The sequence below is a fragment of the Brassica napus genome, chromosome A9 (genome assembly GCF_020379485.1).
Source record: "Brassica napus cultivar Da-Ae chromosome A9, Da-Ae, whole genome shotgun sequence".
In the NCBI taxonomy this organism is placed as follows: Eukaryota; Viridiplantae; Streptophyta; class Magnoliopsida; order Brassicales; family Brassicaceae; genus Brassica; species Brassica napus.
The window spans coordinates 34,974,132-34,985,641 of record NC_063442.1 but is presented as its reverse complement, the minus strand read 5'-3'; the positions used below and the strand labels follow the sequence as shown (position 1 = coordinate 34,985,641).

The following is an 11,510-nucleotide window of genomic DNA, read 5'->3' as shown; positions in this document are numbered from 1 at the left end:
CACTCATCCCAAGTAGTGACAGTGTCACTTGGAAGAGTCTTCTCCCATTGGTGTGCCTTGTCTCCCAAAGAGAAAGGGAATAGCTTCAGCTTGAAAGCGTCTTCAGAAACACCATTTATCTTAGACAAGCCACAATACTTATCAAACTTGTACAAGTGATCAAAAGGGTCTTCAGCAGCAAGACCATGATACTTGTTGTTCTCTATAGTGTTGAGCAGTCCTGACTTGATCTCAAAGTTGTTGTTCTCCACAGCTGGTGCTCTGATTCCCAACCTATGACCATGAATGTGAGGTTGATCATAGGCTCCAATGGCACGAGCTTGGCGCAATGGATGTTGTGGCTGGCGCTGTGGTCTAAAAGGATCAGCTCTCGGATCAATGCCTCCTTGGGCATCACCATCTTGAGGCAGATTCTCCATATCAAACCCCAACCTTTGCAAGTGAGCCTGTTGCTCTACTTCTCTTCTTTGTCTTGCAATTTCCGTCTCAAGTGCTCTAATGTCTTCAACTCTTGGAACTAGGTTTGTTGGACCTCTGCTCCTTGTGTTCATACACCTGAAATGCAAAGAGAGAAGAACAAAGAGAAGCAATAACACAATTAAATAAAAATTGACTTAGTCTCAAGCAAATGACTAAATCTCAATGTCACAATCAACTTAGAATTTGGCAACGGCGCCAATTTGATGATAGGAGTTTTCAAGGCTCCTAATCAAATGTTGTAGTATAAAGGATGTCAAACCAGTTCTAAGTGATTATGATGCAAAGAGAATGCAAGACCTTGCTTAATCTAAGTGCTACCAGTTCTTGAGATGATTTTAAACTAGATTTCTACCTAAAATGCAATAAAGGACAAAGCTTTCTTTCTTATAAGATGGGAGAACTCATGGGTTATGGGAATTGATCTTGGGTGATCAAGATTCAACCTAAAGGTGTCAACTTTCAACCAATTTATATCTACCTTAGACCTAGACACAATCCTAAGCAAACTCTATCCCTAGATGAATGCTCATTTACCTAGATAACTCAAGCATCAAATTCCTTTGGTTGAATGTTATCTAAGTAATCATTAATCTCAAGTCTACTAGCCATCTTAACACCTTTAACAACAAATCCCTTTGGTAAAGAATGTTAAAAGCTTAGGAGAGTTGGTTCAGGCATTTCATCAAACACCTTCCGGGTATGAAATGCCTAGAGCTCAACTTTAGAGAGGTCAACTCTAAAGTTGCATTAAAAGCACTCTACTAGCAAGGAACAAGATTGATCTATACCTAAACACCTTAGATTTAGCTTAATCACCCTTAATCTCCCTAACCCATGAATCCAAAGATGACTACTCACTAATTGTCATGATAGACCCAAGAATCAATGATGATTTGGTGTTAATCATGATTAGTGATCAATATAATCTAAGAAATCACACTCAAAGTTCTTTGTGATTAGATAGAAAATAAGATAAGATCCTAACTTTAGGATTACAAGAGTATTTATATGTCTTTGGAAAACCTAATGGTTTCCATTAAAAAGTCTAAAAAGCCCTTTTAGAACATTAAAATTCGACTAAGATAAAGAATGCTCGGAGCGGGTGCATGACCTCGCTCCCGTAGGTCGCTCCAAAGATCACCTCCACTTCTTCAAATTGCGCGCGGGGTCATGACCTCGCTGCACCAGGTCGCTCCACATCTGGAAAGTTGTCGACGACATGTTGAGCTCGGAGCGGGTGCACTACCCCGGTGCAAGAGGTCGCTCTAGTACAGAGCGAGTGTCATACCTCGCTCCCGTGGGTCGCTCTACACTTCACTCATCCAGAGCGGGTGCATGACCTCGCTCCAGTAGGTCGCTCCAGCTCCTCTACTCGCCCAATGATCATTTTCTACTTCTTTTTTGAATCACAATGCTCCCAAACATCTACAATCACTCCATAGCACTCTCCAACATCTAATAAGGACAATGCATGCAACATAGACTCTAAAGATGCTTAATTCCTAATCTATATGATCAAAATGTACAAGATATGAAGGCTAAAAACATGTAAACATGCAAGATATCACATTCTCAATTAATAAGTTTTTCTTTTACAATTATAAAACATCATTTTCAATCCTTTTGTGATATTCAAAAATTATAAGAAGACATGATTACAAAGTGGGTTAGTGAAAGACATATAAAAATCTGTTTTTCGATGGACACACATAAAAGGTTAAGTTATCAGAAGAATGGATAGGATATGTTTATGGATATCATAAAGTCACATCGCTTAGTTTGACACACATAAAATGTGTAGTCCCAATCTTATATTTATAAACTAATTATTCAGTCGTCAGACTAACAATTATTAAAAAAAATAGCAAACCCTTGTTTCAGTTAGATGAACCCCAAAATACGCTACTACAGAAAGATGGACGACTTTTTCAAACCTCTCTTTGACCCTTTCTAAGGTCACAATTGTTTGCTCGTTACGCAAATAAGTCCAAACGTCAACTAATAATAATAAATACCTTTTTCAAAAAGTAAAACAGTGCGGAAAATTAAATAATAAACTATAGTATATACATTTGATAAAAAAAAAACTATAGTATATACATTAATCTCTGGTCTGACTTGGGAGATAAAACGTGATCATGTTTTATAATGAAAACAATGTGTTTTGTCCGCGATGCGGACTTAAACATTTTCATAAATTTTTGAAAATTTCTTTGTACACTATATTCATTATTAAAATAAATCTTAAAATAACTCAATATTATATTTTTAATTATATAATTAAAAACTTTTATTTGAGTAATATTTAGTTATATAATTTATGTTTTTAACGTTTTACTAAAATACTTTTCAGATAACAATACAGTAGATATATAGAAATTATCTCCTTTTTTTAGTTATATTTTTAGATTTCGGATAATTCAATATTCTATTTTTAATTATATAATCAAGAATTTTATTTAATTAATATTTAGTTGTATAATTTATGTTTTTAACTTTTTACTAAAAAACTTTTTCAGATAACAATATAATATATACATAAATTATCTCCTTTTTAAATTATATTTTCAGATTTTGGATGATTCTTACTATTATTAATATTAATCAATTATCGAATCAAATCAATTCAAATTTCGTTTTTATTTTTTAATTTAGTTATATATTTTATTCATTAAGGGTATAAACGATACTAACCACTCTAACTTTTAACGTGAGAACTCCATTCCAAAAATTTACTTTCCAAATAATAGTATAGATAGTCCCTATGTTATTGGTATTAGAGCAACCGCATTGAAGAGTTTTAGAGGAGGTTCACACGCAAATCGAGAAAAAAAAATTATTATAGTAAACAACAGCGAAGACCTCGTCTCGCCACATTCCTTCCGCATGAAACTGTTTAGTGGGTCCCACACCACGTGGTGATCTGCTATTGGTCAGTTTATTATTATTTAAAAAAAAAAATCAAACGAAAAAAAAAAAAAATTCAAGTTATGAACCCCAACCGGGAGTTCATTAATGCGCTTGCTCTTAGTTAGATAATTCGTGGTCAGGTCAAAATCCGAACTCAACTTTTTACTTTCGTGGTCAGGTCAAAACCCTTATTGATTACATTGAGTTCAGTATTTTCAACAGTTTTTGACATTCGGAGCTCTTCTTTTTGACTTATCCGTCTCTTTAACTCTTAGATTACCACGTTAGTTCCGCTGAGCTGCTTTACTTATTAATCAACAAGTAATAAGTATTACCACTCTACGTAGCATACGTTTTATTTTCTACAACCAAATAATGACATTCGTTAATTATAATTTCACCGTGACGATTATTTAATTTAGTTTCTCCATGGGGTTTTCCTAATGTTATATTTTTCTTATGATTACCGACGATAAAGTTGAGAATAAAGCAACATTATAAAAGCTTAAAGGTCAAAATTGATATGCCAGTAGCCGAAAAAGCGATAAATAAAGAATTAAAACTAAATACCCATTCGTTGACAGGCGACAGCAGCATTATCTGGCCAAACCCCGTGAGTTTCATCATTCAAAGAGTACTCTACTTTTTGAAGTGGCTGACACCATTACTCATCAGGGATCAATATAACAAAATACTAATGAAAGTGGAACACATGACGCATCACTATATCAGGTCTAGTTGATGATTAAAAACTTAGATCAGTTTTGATGATAAGATTTAAAAGACAAGTTAAAAAAAGTTTATACCACCTTTCTTGTACTTGTTTTCCAGCCGCAACGAATCTACACAGAAAGCAATACCAATGTTCGTCGACCGCACAAACTTGTACAACGCTACCAAATTTCAAAACATTAATTAAAAATGATTAATTGGACAACGATAGGAGTCACAGGACCACTGTAGAGATAAGAACTGATTGGTATCAAATAAAACAAGTGTCTTAGAAAAGAAAAGCCGTGACGTTTGTTATTGGGCTAAAATAAATTGTACTGGGCTAGACCGCCAAAAAAAACACTTCCTTGATCGGGCTGTATATATCTTAATTTCCTTTTAGTTAAATAGTCCGGACGTTAAGAACACGGACACAGCAACAACTGAGATATTTTTTGTAAGCTCACAAGCTAAATAAATGGTGAAGAAAATAATTGTTGCCTTCTCAAGATAACATACACATGAAGCAAATAGTATCATAATAATACTGTATCAACTTATTCATTTTTAAAATCAGAGTTGAGACTGAAAAAGCAAAAGGAAGCTAATATTACTTAGTGAAATTCATTAAGCAATCTTCTTCACTTAGGCAGCCTTGATGATGTCGATAAACTCAGGCTGCAAAAGCAACAATGAAAGAAGAAGAAAAGACATTAGTTAATGGGTTTGACTGAAACAAACAAAAGACAAAACACAATATAAATGTAACTTTAGAGAAGCACCACCGACCAAGAAACCATCAACATCGGCCTGACCACCTAACTCCTTGAAGTTACCACCATTGAGCGGATCCTGATAATTTATATACATAATCAAGCTGAGAATCAAAGAAACTTTGTGTTGGAATTTGATTTAAATCAAAATATAGTCATATGACGTTATTTATTGTTTACCTCTCGGTATATGATGTGGGTTGTAGCAGCCACATCATCACTCACGTTCTTTGCAAGCCATTTCCTAAGCTCATCATACCTGTGTTCATAGATGAGAAGGAATATAAGTGTTCATGTTATATATAGTCATGGCGATAAGCAACAATGCTTAGCTCTCACACGCATAGAAAACAACTTACTTCCTGAGTTTGGGCTGGGCTAGCGACCTTTCCGGTTCCAATGGCCCACACTGGTTCATAGGCTATGACAACATTTGACCAGTTCGACACGCGATCTGCCATTGCCAACAAAAAAGTTCTTTGTTAGAAGAACGGCCAGCAAAACATTTCTACGCAGGTTGGAGATAAACAATGACAAGTGTTTGACAATATAATGGATATACATATACCAGCTATAGCTTTAGTCTGGGCAGCCACAACATCCATGGTTGACCCAGCCTCTTGCTGCTCAAGAGTCTCACCACAACACAAGCGATCACTTTCAAACCTTGAGCAAGTGCATAGGCAACCTTGTCTCCAACAAACTACAAACGTAGGATTGAGGTAAAATATCAAAACCATGAATCTCAAATCCGTATAGTGAAAGCAATTTTTTCAATATTAAAAGGTCACCAACCTCGTTTGATTCATTGAGGAGTGCCCTCCTTTCAGAGTGACCAAGGATAACCCATGGGATGTCCAAGTTCACAAGCATCTACGCACTGCACACACAAATTACGTAAGGCATAAGAGGCAGGATATAATATGAAACAGGACAAAGAAGAGAACACAAAACGAAACTAATTTATTTCTAACACAAAATAAATCAAACAGAACTCAGCTGCGAGGGAATCTCACCTGACTTCACCAGTGAAGGCACCTCCTTTCTTAACCCAGCAGGCACCTCCTTTCTTAACCCAGCAGTTTTGAGCCGCGACAAAGAAGTCAGACCTTAATGTGCTCTAAACAAGAGGAAGAAACACATATGGAGGGCTAACCACAACCTCTGCATTTGCTAAATTTCCACTACGTTAACCAACAACGTGTATAAGTTACTCCTATAAACATTTACATAAAACCTAATCGTATTTGCATAAACGGAAAAACAAAACTCAATTAATAAGAACTACTTTTGATAGATTTGGTCATCCAAGCAGATAGAAACAAGTATATGATCTAACCGCAACATCACTACATGGCTAACGGACACAGAACTGTTTGAATACACAAATCAGATACGTTTTAATCAGAGTAAAGGCAATTCAGATACTCTTCTAATTAGTAATTAACATGTCCCGTTTAAACCTTGTTAAGATGAAGATTTATAGTACATGCACATACCAACGACATCCTGGGAAGGTACTTGAGCTTCGTTAAGAGTGTTGACAATCTTCTTCACCTCCTCAGCAGTTCCGTTCTACATCGATTCAAAGTTCACAACAACAACATAAGCGTAATCCAAATCTTAGCCAACAAAATGCATGAGGGAAGAGAAATAGATAAATTAAGCCATTTAAGTATGTTCTTCGTTTACTAGTTTAGTTTTCTGAATATGTTTCAGCCATCTTCTTTTGTCTGATTTTGACGTTGTCATGTTTTTTTCCTTTTATAACTATGGTGTAATTCCAAAAATTTTAGACCCAAAAACTAATCACCACGAAACATACATAATTCACGTAACGTTGTCATGTTGGGTAATCCCATTTCATTTGTAAGTCTTGATATTTGACTCTCTAAAGCCCAATATTTTTGAATTAAGTTGTGTAATCCAAAGTTCAAAAAACCACCACGGTTAATGAAACTGCCAAACTGGTAACATGTTTGTTATCACCATTGGAAATTGTCTTTCAATAATCTCCGCTCCAAACATGTTCCAAAAGCATAGGGTCTACAATCTTATGTTCACCTAATTGATTTTTTTTTGTAAAAAGCATATAAATTAACTTCCAATCTACCTAATGTGGTTTTTAAAAAGCTGTCTTGCCTTGGTTGTATAATCACTTAATCAGCGTAATTGTGGTCATTGGCAAATGACAATAAAACTGTTATCTAGTAGCAGCGGAGAAGGAGACATGGAATGATCTTTCTTTACTAAAGAAAGCACAACAAGTGGCTAAACAAAAGGGTACCTAATGGTTAAGAATCAGCTTCCTGAACATCATACGTTGATTCGAATCTATTTGACTTTTGTCGGCGTTGTTCAGACTCCTACGATTCTATCATACCCGGAAGGTGTATACATAAAAATAGGATAGTAAAACTAATCATATAAACTAATTTTGAGATTAGCAAAAAAACAGGTTTAGATTTTGGACTTTTTGGATTAAAACACACAAAAAGGTAATAACCAATTAAAACAACAAAAAGACACCAAAACATGGACAAAATCAAATATAAAAAAAAATTATATTTAGCCAAATTAACTAATAACCAAATCTTTTTTTTTTCAATTATTTACAACTTTGCCTAAATTTAAGCCGACGAACGTGAAAAGACAAGAATCTTATTTACTTTTTTTTGGTCAAATCTTATTATTTACTTCCTTTTTTATGGATCAAATCTTATTATTTACTTCCATTTCTAACAATTCCAGCTGTTCGTCACTATCAACTATACATACACACCTATAGCACACGTATACCCACCCCTATACAAACAGTCATATCTATTTTTATCTATTATATATAATAGTTTCTCAATAAAACATTAACTCTCTCCTCATAAACACCCCCAATCCCGTGAATCGTTTTATCTTCCTCATTTTCTCTAAAACTAGCAAACCAATGGCCAATGCGCCACCGTTAATCTCTCTCCTCCTCCTCTCTGCCGCCGTATTTCTCACCCTTCCCGCCGCTATATCCTCCATAGGCGTTAACTACGGCACTCTAGGAAACCTTCCACCGCCGACTCAGGTGGCGAACTTCCTCAAGACTCAGACTTCCATCGACAGCGTCAAGATCTTCAACGTGAACCCCGATATCATCCGTGCCTTCGCCGGAACAGGAATCTCCCTCGTAGTCACCGTCCCTAACGGTGATATCCCGGCGTTAGCTAACGGAGTACAAGCTCGTCGGTGGGTTGCTGCTAATATTCAACCGTTTCATCCTCAGACAAAGATCAAGTATATCTCTGTCGGAAATGAGATTCTTCTGTCCGGTGATGATAACATGATCAAGAATCTTTTACCGGCGATGAAGAATCTTAACGCTGCTTTGTTTCATGCTGGTGTCAAAGATATTAAGGTCAGTTTATCTCTTCATTTTCTAATCTCCAGATGTTTTCTGTTTCTGGTGAATAAAATAATTAATAATACGGTTGATGTCATTATTGGGTATTTATTTCCTAATCTCCAGATTTTTTTCTGTTTTTGGGGGATAAAATAATTAATAATACATTTGATGTCATTATTGGTTATTTAGTAACTGAGGATTGGCGTGATAAAAGCATTTTTTTTACCGAATGCATTGACTGTGCATAATGTTGGAACAATGAATCTAAAGTTAAACCCAAAATCCAAATCCTTGCGCAGCTGCATAATGTAGTTCAACGGGTTTCTTTACTTTTGCTTCATTTTTTTCATGTATAAAAAAGGAAAAATATCGCAACTTCGCAAGTAAGCAATTTTTTTTATGATAATAATCATTCAAAGGTCCGACCATATAGACTATCCCACGTGCTGTTTCACCGTCTTGTTTGTCTTTACATTCGAATACTTTCCTAGTGTGTCTGCATGTTTTAAAACGTCCTTTGATTACGTCACAAATACTGAAATACATGTTTGCTCCGAGTAAGTTCAAATAATATACTAATTTCATAGCAAATTTAGACTAATATGGTTATCAATTTGTAACTTATTAGATAATAATTGTTTTTAATATATTGTATACTAATTTTTTGCAACTTCGTTTCAGGTTACAACCGCACATTCGCTTAACATCATAGCCTATGAACTGAACGGTGCACCAAGCAGCGGTCGATTCAGACCCGGCTGGGACAAAGGCGTATTGGCTCCAATCCTAGCGTTCCATCGCGAGACCAAGTCTCCTTTCGTGGTCAACCCTTACCCTTACTTCGGTTTCGATCCCAAAAACGTCAACTTCGCCATTTTCCGCTCACCGTACAAGGAGGTCCGTGACCCATTAACCGGAAAAGTCTACACAAACATGTACGATACTCTAATGGACTCGACTTACTCAGCCATGAAAGCTCTTGGCTACGGTGATGTTGACATCGTCGTTGGTGAGACGGGCTGGCCGTCTGCCTGTGATGCGCCTTGGTGCTCTCCTGAAAACGCGGCTTGGTTCAACCTCAACATTATTAAACGTGCACAAGGCCAAGGAACACCTCTCATGCCTAACAGACGGTTCGAGACTTACATTTTCGGTTTGTTCAACGAAGAAGGCAAGCCCGGTCCAACCGCAGAGCGGAACTGGGGGCTTTTCTGGCCAGATTTTTCACCGGTTTACGACGTTGGCCTCCTCAGAAACAAACAAGCTGGTGGTGGTGGTGGACGTCCAGCACCAGCATTGCCAGCGCCTAGTGGTGGTGGTAAATGGTGTGTGGCCAAGTCGGAAGCTACTGATGCGCAGTTGCAGGGAAATATTGACTGGGTGTGTAACCAGGGAGGCGTTGACTGTAAACCGATCCAAACCGGTGGTTCGTGCTCTAACCCGAACAGTTTGAGGACACAAGCGTCTTTTGTGATGAATGCTTATTTCCAGAAAAACGGTCGAACTGACCAGTCATGTTATTTCAGTGGAAGCGGAGTCATCGTAGGGGAACAACCCAAGCAATGGTGCGTGTAAGTACTATAAGTGCGACATCTCTTTAAGAGATTTGTCTATATAGCATTTGTTTGGAATAAAAAAAAAGACTTTAAATTATGGTTTGAGGTTTTTTTGTTTGATTTTCTGGATATGCTTCCAGTTTTGAGGTTGCTCTATTCATTTCCTTTTTTTTCAAATCCTTTTATTTGAATAAATAAGGAGGAAATTCTTATAATATTTGCTTTAGACATACGCTTAACGCGTTGATCACACTGGCTCGTGATCTTTATGTTTGATAGATGGTCCATTAACCTATAAAGCAATTTGAACGTTAGAACATAATCTCATCAACAAGATAATTATGTTTTCCAGGTGGTTCCTCGACCAATCAAAACATTGGTAGGTTGGGTGAACCAATATATGAGAAATTCCACTCATAAAATTGAGATTTATATTTTCAGATCTGTATAACAAAATCATGAAATCGAATTTAAATATTCAGAATCCAAATCTAAATTTTCTAGTCTATGAATTTGTAAATGTTTCTTATAGATCAACTTGGTTAGTATTTCATTGCCAATGACCACCGAAAGTCATCGAGGATCAGTGGCAGAGGCAAAAATAAATTTTGTGGGGGTCATAATTAATTTCATTATAGGGAAAGAGGGCATATATAAGACTTGAACATTAACACCCAGGTTCGAAACTACGCTAGACGCTAGTCGGGCGGTAACCACGGACCTAGCGAATTGCTAAAAAATCGGAGATTAAGCGGGGTATATGCGGGGATTAGTTTAATTATTATTTTATTTTATTATAATATTTAAATTAAATATAAAATATAAGTGTATTAGAATTTAATAGTTTTTGTATGTTACTATTGAAATTTATTATTGATTTAAAAAAAAGTAATTGTTAGCAATACAATTAAAACACAAATTAATCTAGATTTTGAATTTTATTATATGTATATATATAAACATATGCGCAAAAGTACAAAGCACTCAATATTTCTGGTTCTCTGGATAACCCCGGGTTCGACGCATCCTCCTTACATTTTAATTATTTCGCATTATTATTATCAAAATGGACAAAAGTCCCACATCGCTTACATACAACAGGAGAGGCCAAATCTCACTCTATATATAGAATAGGCCCTGGGCATTTGGGGTCCCAATCGGGTTTCGGTTTTATCCAATCGGGTTTTGGTTTTTCGGGTTTATCAAAATCAGCCTCATTCGGATTATATGAAAGTTTGGTTCGGGACCGGTTCGGGTTCTATCGTGTTCGGGTCAGAGTTATTAAATCTTCAGAGAACCGGTACAACCCAATATACTTTCGGGTTCGGGTCCCAATCGGGTTTTCGGTTTAAAAATACCTGATTTTTACCTATTTTATAACTAAAACATGAGTAAAATCGGTTCTTCAGTTTTAAAATACCTAATTTGTACCTATTTTGTAACCAAAACTTAAGTAAAATCGATTCAAAAATAAGGAATATCAACCGTGATCATTCAAAATCAAACGAAAAGTAAACATATTTAGTGATAAAAAGAAAACCAAATAAATAAAAGCATAAAACGAAAACTAAGTTCTCATGAAATGAGAAATATTATTTAACGAAAACAAAATCTAAATCTAAATACTTCAAGATTCAACGGTCATCTTTAACCATCAACCTTCATGTAATAGAACCACCAACCTTCATGTAA

General features: G+C 36.0%; 2 pseudogenes; one reads left to right on the top strand and one right to left on the bottom strand.

Annotated features, from left to right (window-relative positions):
- Positions 1 to 4,934: 4,934 nt before the first annotated feature.
- LOC125578191 lies at positions 4,935 to 6,626 on the bottom strand (annotated as a pseudogene).
- Positions 6,627 to 7,726: 1,100 nt separating this feature from the next.
- On the top strand, positions 7,727 to 10,035 carry LOC106414262 (annotated as a pseudogene).
- Positions 10,036 to 11,510: the final 1,475 nt, after the last annotated feature.